Here is an 11,020-nt window from a genome sequence, read left to right as displayed (position 1 = left end):
ATGTTTTATCCTTTTCGTAGTCGTTGTTTTTTTTCCCTGCTGTTCTCTGACTTATCTCTGCTTCCTTATATTCTTGGGAAATTGATTGTTCCTTCCATTTCTACAGAACGGCACCTGCGGTAGCAGCTGCGGGACTTTTGTGCGCTAGATCAGAGATACTTATTCGTCGTACTGTGAGCCGCAGCGGTTTTGCCGCGCCGGCTGGACAGGCAAGCTACAACGCGCGATCTGGCTGGGAACTTTGCCGTCATCTCCGCCGTTGTGCTCTATACGATCTATCGTGTAATAATAATAATTTTTTCGTTGCCTGGGCTGACCCCTCTGTACATGATAGCGCTACGGCTATCGTTGTCTCAAGCTACGACGCTCGCTGCATGCTGAATCCGTCTGTTAACGGATGAGTACTGTGTATTGCCTTCTTCCTCGTCGTCACCGGCGGCGCTAACAGTGTTATTGTTGTTGTATTCTAAATAATTCTGCTAAATAGCCGTAATGGTCCGTAACGTGATCGAAACGTGTCTGAAGCGACAGCAATGGCGGATCTGGTTGGGTCTGACGGGTACTGATGCCACCGCTGAAGCTATCGTAACCTAGTGAGAGTCGGTCGCCTGTTGTTTCGACCGTTTGTTGCTAACACCGAAGCCGCTCTGTACTCGTCGTTCGTTCTGATAAAACGGCAATAACAACAATATCGTTCTGCAAGGGCATTGATATACCACCGGGAACAGACAGATGAAGTCTGGTGCTTTCGTTGCGTCCCACACATTTATTCTCTGTGCCCCTATCAGATAACAGCGGAACGAACGCGGGCAAACCATTCGATAAATAACAGCAGTAGTAACAACCACACATGAGGAAAAAATAATCTGCACAGTAGTGATTCAGCTTTGTGGAACGAGGATAGAGCTATGGAAATTATTTTAATGATTTAATTGGAGAAAAAATGACCTTCCGTAGAACAACGATGCTTATACGTATACGCCTTTGGCTGGCTACTTTCGCTCGGCCAGTTCCGCTTTCCACAGTCACAACAGCAGCAGCTTCCGTAGCAGCGTAGATGAAAGCAGCAATGTTAGCAATCTACATAACACACACGGATAGCTACCCGATAGACAACGGGAGATTGACCGTACCGCCAGCCGCCATCTTGTTGTCACTGTAGTCGTCTCCGCAATTGTTTTTGATGGCGCAAAGCTGTAGCGCAGGTTGATGCGCAATGTTATGTCTGTGGTATAGTATCGGCTGACTAGTTCTTTGGCTGCCGGCTGAAGACGGTGAGAGCTGGTCGATTTCATTGATGCATCGAAAGTAAATGAACTGAAGGGAACCCTGTCGCAACAGCCTGCCAGCGATCAGGCCATTCGCTAACGAGCGGTAGAATCGAATTGACATGCTGCTGTTGTTAGCCGTTTGTTACCACCACCGTCGCTGCTGCGGGCGGCCGGCGGGCCGGCAAGGGAGCTCTGCGGGCCGCTCGTGCAGCCACTTCTCAACAGCGGCAGCAGTCAAAGCTGCAACAGCAATAACAAACTGAATACAGTAATAACCATTACAGCGCAACTGCACTAGTGATAATAGAAACTAACGGTCGTCGCGGCCTACGGGTCGGCCACGGCCGTAACCTGCTAGACTGCCAGTCGCCGCCACCGCCGCTAAGAGCAACAACAACGGCGGCGTCGTTGGTGATGTATGCTAACATTCACGGCTTGGCTTTCCTAAGCTACAACAACAGGGGGGGGGGGGCGGCAGGTCGTCCGTCGCGCTGCGACGTACGTGTACACATTGCTACTTCTGTTTGAAAAAGCACGGCGCGCGAACATACGACATAAGAAAAGTGGATGAAGCAACAGCAGCACTAGCACCATCACCATTAGTAATAGTAGTAATAATAAATGTTGTTTTTCGTTTCTGAACGGCAACATTTGTTGCGATTATCGCATAACTTACCCGAAAAAAGTTTGTAACAAAAAACGCCGTCATGTCACGACCGTGTATTCATAATAACGATGGCTGAAATGCAACGAAATCAACAACAAAAGAAGAAATACGATAACTTCTTCGACAAGACGCGATCGGCCAGCAAGTATTATAAATAAGAAGAAAAAGCGGGAGGAAGTTTTATGAGCCGTGAGCATCACTAAAACTATTCAGATGTAGATCCTTGTGCATGGATGATCCTCATGTGCAGACGTGACGTAGGCACATCTTGTTTCGACCAGGAAATGTCTGTTCAATAATCCTATTTGACCTAAATCCTCATTGTTGTCCATAGCTTTGGGGCTGTTTTCCTGGATTAGGTCTCGCCCAGGTTCACGAGTGAAGTGTGCAACCACATACACAGCCCAAATTCTGCAGACGTTTCAACTTATAAATTCGTTAAATGTGGTAACGAAGAAAAAAAAAGTTATGCTGTAAGTCAATTTAATAAACTGCTGCAATGACTAGGGAAGCTAATGGTCCACTTGATCCCATGTGTGGTTTTCCCGTAAGGCTCTAGTTCCAGAAAAGGGAAAAGATAGCTAAGAATCCATACATTTTTGTAGAAATTCGTCTCGCCAGTATCCTAGCGCCTATTATAAACAGTAAAAAAAACTCGATGAGACTCGTTCGGAACCCGTATGGTGCTGCTTGTAAACGTAGTATTTCCATATTTTCTCAGTCGACAACAACCATAACAGTAGAAATATCATCAACGGTTACACCCAAAGTTAACTTTCGTTTGCGGAAATTCCGGCTAAATTTTTACTTCGGCGGATCTTCGTGCTCGCACAACTTTTTTCCTACGCCCTATTCGAAATCGAACTTACAAGTGTCGAGTGAGCAGCCTGTAAGTAAGCTTTCATATTAGCGATGTCACAGTGAAGTATTTTGACACGAATGAAGACGTGGCTGAAATTTTTGCTGTGCTCCAGCTGGCAGTAGATGAAACCCACAGAACGAATTGTGTTCGTGGCTCGGTTTTCATCTACCACGACTTCATTCAATGGTCCGCCAGTTGAAAACGTTATATAACAACAATAATTACTACTACTATTATCACTGCTAATGCTATAGCGATAAATTCAGCTGCATACTCGTTCAGTTCGATTTATAGGATGATGCTGTGGGTTTTCGGCCGACTTCGGAGCCTTTTCTGCTTCGTTCGATCTTATCGTCTCGCGGCATCTTCTTTCTGTTGCTTTTTTTCTGTGTCGTGTATTAACGAATACAATTAATATTCATGAGTGTCCTTAGGTTATTGATTGCTCCAAACTAAATCATTGCTTTCGTGGCTAGCTTACCGGTAGACTCATGTTGATTCGAGAATGAGATATTACACGATGATTGGTGTTCGCTGTTTCGATTGGTGCTCTACCTGATTTAAGCGTTTTGGCGTACGTTTACGGTCGATTCGGTGCGTGTCTCCGAGCCTATATTCATCTCGTTTTATAGTACCTCGTCCTCTGAAAAATGCGTCTCGCATTTCCTGCCCGTTCAGCGTGACGACTAAAATCCGCTCGTGTTTCGTAGTAGTTGGTACTATTCACGTTATGATGATATGTCATGTAGTGGCAACAATTCGCTACGAGTGATAGTGTTCGACTTGTTCTACTGGTCATTTAATGAGTAAATAGCTCACGGTTGGCTAGTTGTCAAGTCCGTTGTCTCTGGACGCGCGCAATTCAAAAACGAATAGCGCAAGCAACGACATGTCTGTCTGTCTGTCTGTCTGTCTTAATTTTGCAATGTTATTATACTACTTAATTTTAGTTACTGTGTCTTGTAGCCATCGTGGTCTCGGTGCCGCCGTGTAACCGTGCCTACAGCAGGGAATGAATGTCAATGCGATCCTGGCTGGTCTCGGTCTGCCTGGCCGTGTGTACTCATGTTCTATTCGTGTGTGTGAGCGCTTAATTGTTTGTTATTACTGTTATAGTTCTTTACGTTAGGAAGTGAAGAAGCACAAGGCAAGACCTCAATGCTGCTGCCGTCGCTATCGCTCCTACCGTGTCATTCTGCCGGTCGTGCGATGTGACGATCCTGCTGATGATGCCAGTAACTGAATCAACAGCAACGCTGCTACATGATGGCATTATCCTATATATTGTTACTTGTTTCTTTGTGTTGCGACTGTCGCCAGCGGAGCCATGACCAACAGCTCCAAAGCAGCGGCAAAGAATATCTACATTTCTTATCAAGCTGAAGGGATAAGAGCGCAGCGCCGTTTGCCCCTACAGGACCAGTAATCACCGCTGATTCGGCCATCGCCACTTCACTGGCATCGCCCTTGAAACACTCAAGGACCAGTGGCAATTGTCGCTGTGGACGCACACTGAATCGGCACACACTGAAGGAACGTGCCAAAACAAACTTTTCGCCCGAGAAACAGCATATGTTTGATTTGGATTTCTGGCTCCTCGTCTATTTGCCCATTTACCCACCTGCCTGCTTCTTTGCCCGGCTGCTGTGTTAACGAAGAAAATTCAAGCAAGCAGCACCGTGCGTCGCCGCATATACGGAACCGCAATGCATACGAACAAATTCAACTAACTATGGCTCATCCTAAATACATGCGTGTGCTTATGACGAAAGAGAACAATTACGTCATAACAATAACCACAGCAGAAATTAGCATTGGAGGTGAGAAGTGTGACATAGAATATTTACTGGGTTAACGTGCCCTACGATCAGGCAGCCAGCGGGACAGCCAGTTGCGTCAACCTTGAGATCTGTCAACAACAAATAAACCCACGGATATACAGGAAGTTAGCGAATCGGCCAACCTACGAAATCGTTCAAACGCAAAAGCAGTAGAGCAAATGTAAATTTATAGAGCGCGACACAGATACCACATGAGCTACTACGTTTCAGACTTCGATGCGAGAGGAAAGTGTGCTCAAGCTGAGTCTTCACATCCTTGCCTGCAAACCTTGTAATAAGCTGAACCTAATACCTGACTGTTACAGGCGGGAGTACGCCTGTAGACGACTGATGACGGCGTTCATTGTTTTACAGAAACGTCTAGTGTCCCGTTTACGTGTTCAGCGCTTCACGCGACTACAATGATTGTAGCCGAGTCAATTTTTTTTAATCATCGATTCAATGTCACACTGTGCTGATATCAGTATTAACCGCATCGAACAATGGTGCTACCAATAGAATATTTGACTTCTGTAAGTCAGCTACGTGAAAGATCGGCAAAACCCATTTGGTGACATTTGGAGCAGACTTACTGCAATGGCCGGAATCGTCCAACGTACGCAAACATCAACAAACAGAATTGTGCAAACGTCCTAAACCCTTAGTCGTACGTTCTACGTGTACGCTTTTGGTTTGTACTCAAACGCGCCTGTGGTCAGCCATTAGTGGAAGAGGCGTTGCTACCTTAGTTAACTCAGCAAGCAACTATGGCATTACAATACCATAGTTCTATATCAGTTTCTGGGCTCAATTATAGCTGGTATATTGCCTAAAATTGAATAGTATAAATTAGTAGAAACGTCAGACATCTTACATTTTCCATACCGATCTCTTTTCTACTCATTTGCCCCGGCGTTGGGCTGCAGTTACGAACAATGTAGAAACACGAGCAAAAACGAGTCTAAATCCGTGTGCGCGCCGTTGAGCATTCAGTTGAACGACAATCCCGATGATGTCCGCTTACCAACTCTGTTCTATCATTGCAGCCTTGCTATTGTTCCCTTCTGAACAATATAGATACACACAGTTAAATGATTCCTTTACTATATCGCAAGCATCAGGCCGTACGGCGTGAGATCTGGCAGAGGTTGCTAGAATTGGCCACAACCTCGTGTTATGTATGGTATACTATACGGTTCCGTGACAGAAAGGATCTAACACGCTCCACGTCCAATTGCTCAATCCGCTGTTGTGAGCACGGGGATTCAAAACGAACATATAGCGCATTAGATAGAGACACGAGATTGGCACGGAAAAGTACAACGCCATCGATGCCCAGCGACACTCTACCGTGTTGTGTGAAGAGCTGTTACTTTACTTTAAGACATTTTTCGAGTAAACTAACCGACAGGCCAAGAAGCTGAAAACCGAGATCGTTTTCTGTGTTTATTGATCACCGATTAAATCTAAAGGAAGACACGAACTTTATTCATACGTAAATTAGATAAATGTTTTTGTGGGCGAGAATGCCTTTCAAAGCAACTCTCCTCCACCCAAAAGTCCCATGATCCGTTCAAGGCTTGAACAATATAAATAAGAGAAAACACGCCAACCGACTGACCGTTAGTAGCGTCGCTGCTTTTGCTCTCGTCTACGATTTTTCGCTGCTGTAGATTCTGCATAGCTTTTTTGTCGCATCGTTGTTTGTTGATAAGTGTTAGCCGCCATCAACTTCTAATACCTAATTTTTCTCGTTTTTGTTGAAGGATACTCGCTTTCGTCCCTGTTTAGAACAGAGAAGAGGAAGACTTTCCTTGAGAGCCCTGCTTCTGATATCGTCATATTTTTTCTATCTGTTCGGCTTTTGTTTTCTGTTCGGCGGCTGCTTGTATCTTCAGGAATCTTTAGATTTTCCGTTGCTCAAACGTTGATATGTTTGCCAGATTTATGATCGGCCTGACGAATGGTAGTCGTAACTCTACACGCAACGAGACGCCACCTCGATAGCTAAGCGGAACCGTTGTCGTCAGCCTGTAATAAATATTATCTCAATATTGGTCCAAGTAAATAGTTCTAGTAGCAGGTGGGCGATGCGAGAGAAACGTGACATCTTTGCCAGCAAATGAATAGCTAAATCGGTTCTTTTAATGTTAACTAAATATATAAATGGCTAGTACTGAGCTTTCGGACGCCTGTTCTGGGACAGTGGCCAGAGGAGCTTCTCTTCGAAGACTAGCAAGACATCAGTTATCGTTTGAAACTATTGAAGCCTCGCACTTCGACGGGCGACAATGAGCTGTTTCGTTCTACTGTGAATTAGAGAAGCGTATGCTCGATCCCCGACGTGCGAACGCAGTGGACTAACGTCTGTAATTTTCGGAAGTACCCAAATCGATTTAAATTGTTTCGCAGTGTCGATGAAGTAGAAGCCTCAACGATGCCGTTGTACACAGAGGAGCCGAACACGGCACATAGGTTCATACGGGATACCTCAAAATACAGAAATGCAATCCAAAAAAATAATAACCAAACAGACAAAAATGAATGGCTAACTTCAATGAGACACAAAAAAAAAAAGTCATTATCTGATAACACTTCGATGTAAAGTGTAACTTATCTACTTACCAACTCAAAAACACTACTAAATAAATAAATACTGCGCCACCATACAACGACACACAGCCGTATCTCCATTACTGATGCTCCTAGTTTCGTTGTCTTATTATCATCATCGCCGTCGTTATTATCGTTAATTGTATATAATTAGGCATAATGAGATGCTTAGTAAATCATGGTTGCTAATCAGCTGAATTTGGTCTAGACAACAATTGCTGACTGAATGATAACGATCACCATGCGAATGCTACAATATTTACATATGGAAAAGACGAAAACAATTTACTGGAATGGGAAAACTATACCTTAAAGAAAGACTAAGTTCCATCGCTACCGTCTTTCCACTTTAGTAAGTTTGCCTCTAGCAGGCGAACGTGAGATCGCCTTTCAGTATTCATCGTCCAATTACACAGATAAGATAAAAGGTAAATTTATTATTGAACGAAGTAGCCATCTGTGGTTGCCTGGCTGTAGCTGTGCCAGCAATCTCATTGGAAAAACGAACGCCCTCTCTAATAAAAACCGACCGTCAATGAAGGCTTCGGCCCTCTGAAAAGCTTGGCTTTCGACAAATTTACATTTCAACTAACGTCACATCTTTTTTTTTTTCATGGCGTCCATCCGCCCGTCAGTGCGCCACCATCCACTAGCTCATAGCCGTAACAACACCCTCTGACGAACGTTGACTGGACAATTCTCCAATACTCTGCCGCGTAGGGAGTCATGTGTGCCGCACGGGTCACGTTGTTATTTGTATGTATTAGACGACCGGGTAAATAAACGATGTTATCACTTACGTGACTTCGTATTGGCACGTACTATAAACATTCAAGCTACGACTGTGGAGGCCAATCAATCAACTTCAAATGACAGATCTGTAGCGACAGGAACCGTTTCGATATCAGCGGCACGATTACTCAGTCTGTGTCCGCGATATGTGCTTTTCTCGCGCGTTCACTAAGTGTTTACCTTTAGTGAAATTCGCAGACATCATTTACCTGCGAGCCGGAAGTTCCATAGGCCGGCGTACGCAAAAAACTCAAATTTAAACCCCACTTGTTACTTACTAACATACATATTGGTTACGTAAAAAGGCGAAATTTCTTCCAGATGAATTGGCCAAAGACCAAATATCTCGATTTATTAATAGCTATAAGCTGCGAATCAAGCTTTGTCCTGGGATAGAATTTTTCGTGAATTGAACACGTGAAACAGGGGCGAAAAGCTTAGTTATTCTTCGGTCACCGCTTATAAAATGCACGTAGCACTCGTCTATACTTGGCGTTAATACGCTATTGAAGGTACATCGTCGTTCAGTATGCGCATACGATAGTGCTCACATACATTCAAGCAATGGATCGTCTGACTGAAGCAAAGGGTTACTTTTGTTGCGATTCGAGCTTTTGAATCTTTATATCGGAAAGACCTTTCTCGTGATCTGACAGACATTTTGTCAGTGATTTGTTTTCCTTTTACTAATGTACAGGCAGCTCTTCTGTCCAAAGTGCATTGGCTTAGTTAGTACAGCTACGCAGGTAGTACATTGTATAGCCTATGGTTCGTTTAAAATCCAACGTTACTTGTTCCATTAGACTACGCCAGTTCTCGATATGTCTCCGGGCTAAAAAAACGAGCCACGGATAACAATTCCCTACATCCGTTTACATGTAGCATTCACACGTACAGTTCCATTCATTTCGAGGTCGTTTCCGCTGATGTTGCATCGACACCCATGGGTTTCACTTTTTTCAATCTCGCAATATGTTTCGTTCTTGATATCTGGAGTGTAGGAAACTCGACCACCAGAAGTGGTCGTAATGGCGACGCCGTATCGTCTGCAGAACGAAGGATATACTGCCCAGCTAGCGATGGAGAGTTACGGGTACCTTTAAGGGAGCCAAGTCCCGAGAGCATTTGCAACGACAGTTGTACTACATTATACGTTGTCAGCTGTCCCGTGTACTTCGCTCGATCCGAAATGGACGCATTTGGGGGGTTCACCCTAGTGGAGTGTTGTAGCTTAGTCAGTCAAGAGTAATAGTTGCATGGGCCGTCTACATCACTTCTGCCGTTCCCGCTTTAGTCTTAGCTAAGCAGGCAGTTGCCTGTCTAAAATGTTATGTAAATGAGCGCTCCTCTCTTAGATGGAAGTTGTGACCTTGAGGCCATATTGCGTCGACCCTTGCATATTTATCCCGTAATTAGCGTGAGATAGGGAGACATTAACAAGGAAAGAGAGCGAAAAACGAAGGACGTCAAACCACCATGGCGTATCGAGCTGCCCCATTGCAAGCCTCATGGGGCATATGCTGATATTTCAAGGATAGCTGGATGCGGATGGCAGGCAGCTTACATCCTTAGTAGGCTTTTAAACACATACTTGTGAACATGGTAAAACGCAGTCATAAAACTTATGAATATAGCAGATTTTAATGCTACCTACTATAGATGATGATCGTTTGTTTTGGCGATCACACATTCCCAGAATATTATATATACGTGCATACTGAAATGAGACATATTTGGGCAAATGTTTCGTCGTCCGGGCTTACTCGTATATGACGAAGTCGACCTAAAACTGCTCGGCTGCCAGCAATTACAAAAGATTGATATCTTTTGCCATATGTCGTATGGATTAAGACAGTATAACTGCTTAATAAGTTATCTTTTCTCTGGTGTCTTACTACAGTTGCAACCTTATCCACGTGTATAAGATGTTCCCTTTAAGATGAAAACAGCATAAAAGCTAGTTATTTCGTAGATATTTACAGGTAGGTCTCAAAGTATGTTTATCTTATTCAAACAACGAAGCGTGTGACACACGTTTAGCTAAAATTACATGCATATATATATATACAATTATAAATAATTGGCTATATGAAATTTAATTAAGAATACCTTTAGAAATTTATTTATAAATTAAATCATAAAACATTCGAATGAATCTATCTATATATTATGTTGTTGTTATAGAACTCAATTTATTATTCCAGTAATATACACTTGGGTAGATACGGGACCTCGGCCACCGATGACTCTTTGCCAGAGTTAGTGCAGGTGAGATCATCAGCAGTTTACAGTTTCGTATAGAAGTATATTCGAGCAGCTCCAATGTGATTAATTCCGTGCCGCTTTATAAAAATCCCATTCGGAGAGAGCGATCATGACAATGCAAGATCTGCCGTCACAAACATTCGACTTAGTAAGCGATTGATCACTATATATGCTACGTTAAAATATTAGCTATAACATCGGCATAATGGTTTTTTTTTGCGCTGGGAGCGATGAGGTGGCGTTACCTTCCGAGTGTCATTAGCAGAACCCGCGGCTGAGACTGATTGTCAGTGGACGCGTTTGAATGACAAATAACTCTGCGTAAAAATATTCAACGTATGACATCTAGCTTTTTCGAAAAGACCGGGTGAACTATTTATAAAATTTTGAAAAACCCGCGCTTAATTAGGTCGCATAATTTTGAACTCATAAAATGATCATGAACGTTTCAAACTCACAGAGTTCGATCATTTTAAGACACACAAGCCACTGCTTTTTCCTACCTGTATATTTAGAAAGAAAGGCTTTTAAAGGCTCACCGGTACACACGAAACAACAAATGTCGTGCCGATATGAACAGCCGCTAGTAAGACGCTCACATCGGTATGCACCGTTATCACTACTATAATACTTTGAGAAAAATAAACTTCAAAAATAGGTGGAATACCCACGACATCCCTACCCTCCAATGCGTTCCTTTACTCTCTCTCTCACACATATAGTTCCATAT

The sequence above is a fragment of the Varroa jacobsoni genome, unplaced genomic scaffold (genome assembly GCF_002532875.2).
Source record: "Varroa jacobsoni isolate VJ856 unplaced genomic scaffold, vjacob_1.0 scaffold_466, whole genome shotgun sequence".
Taxonomy (NCBI): Eukaryota; Metazoa; Arthropoda; class Arachnida; order Mesostigmata; family Varroidae; genus Varroa; species Varroa jacobsoni.
Note: the sequence above shows the minus strand (reverse complement) of the source record.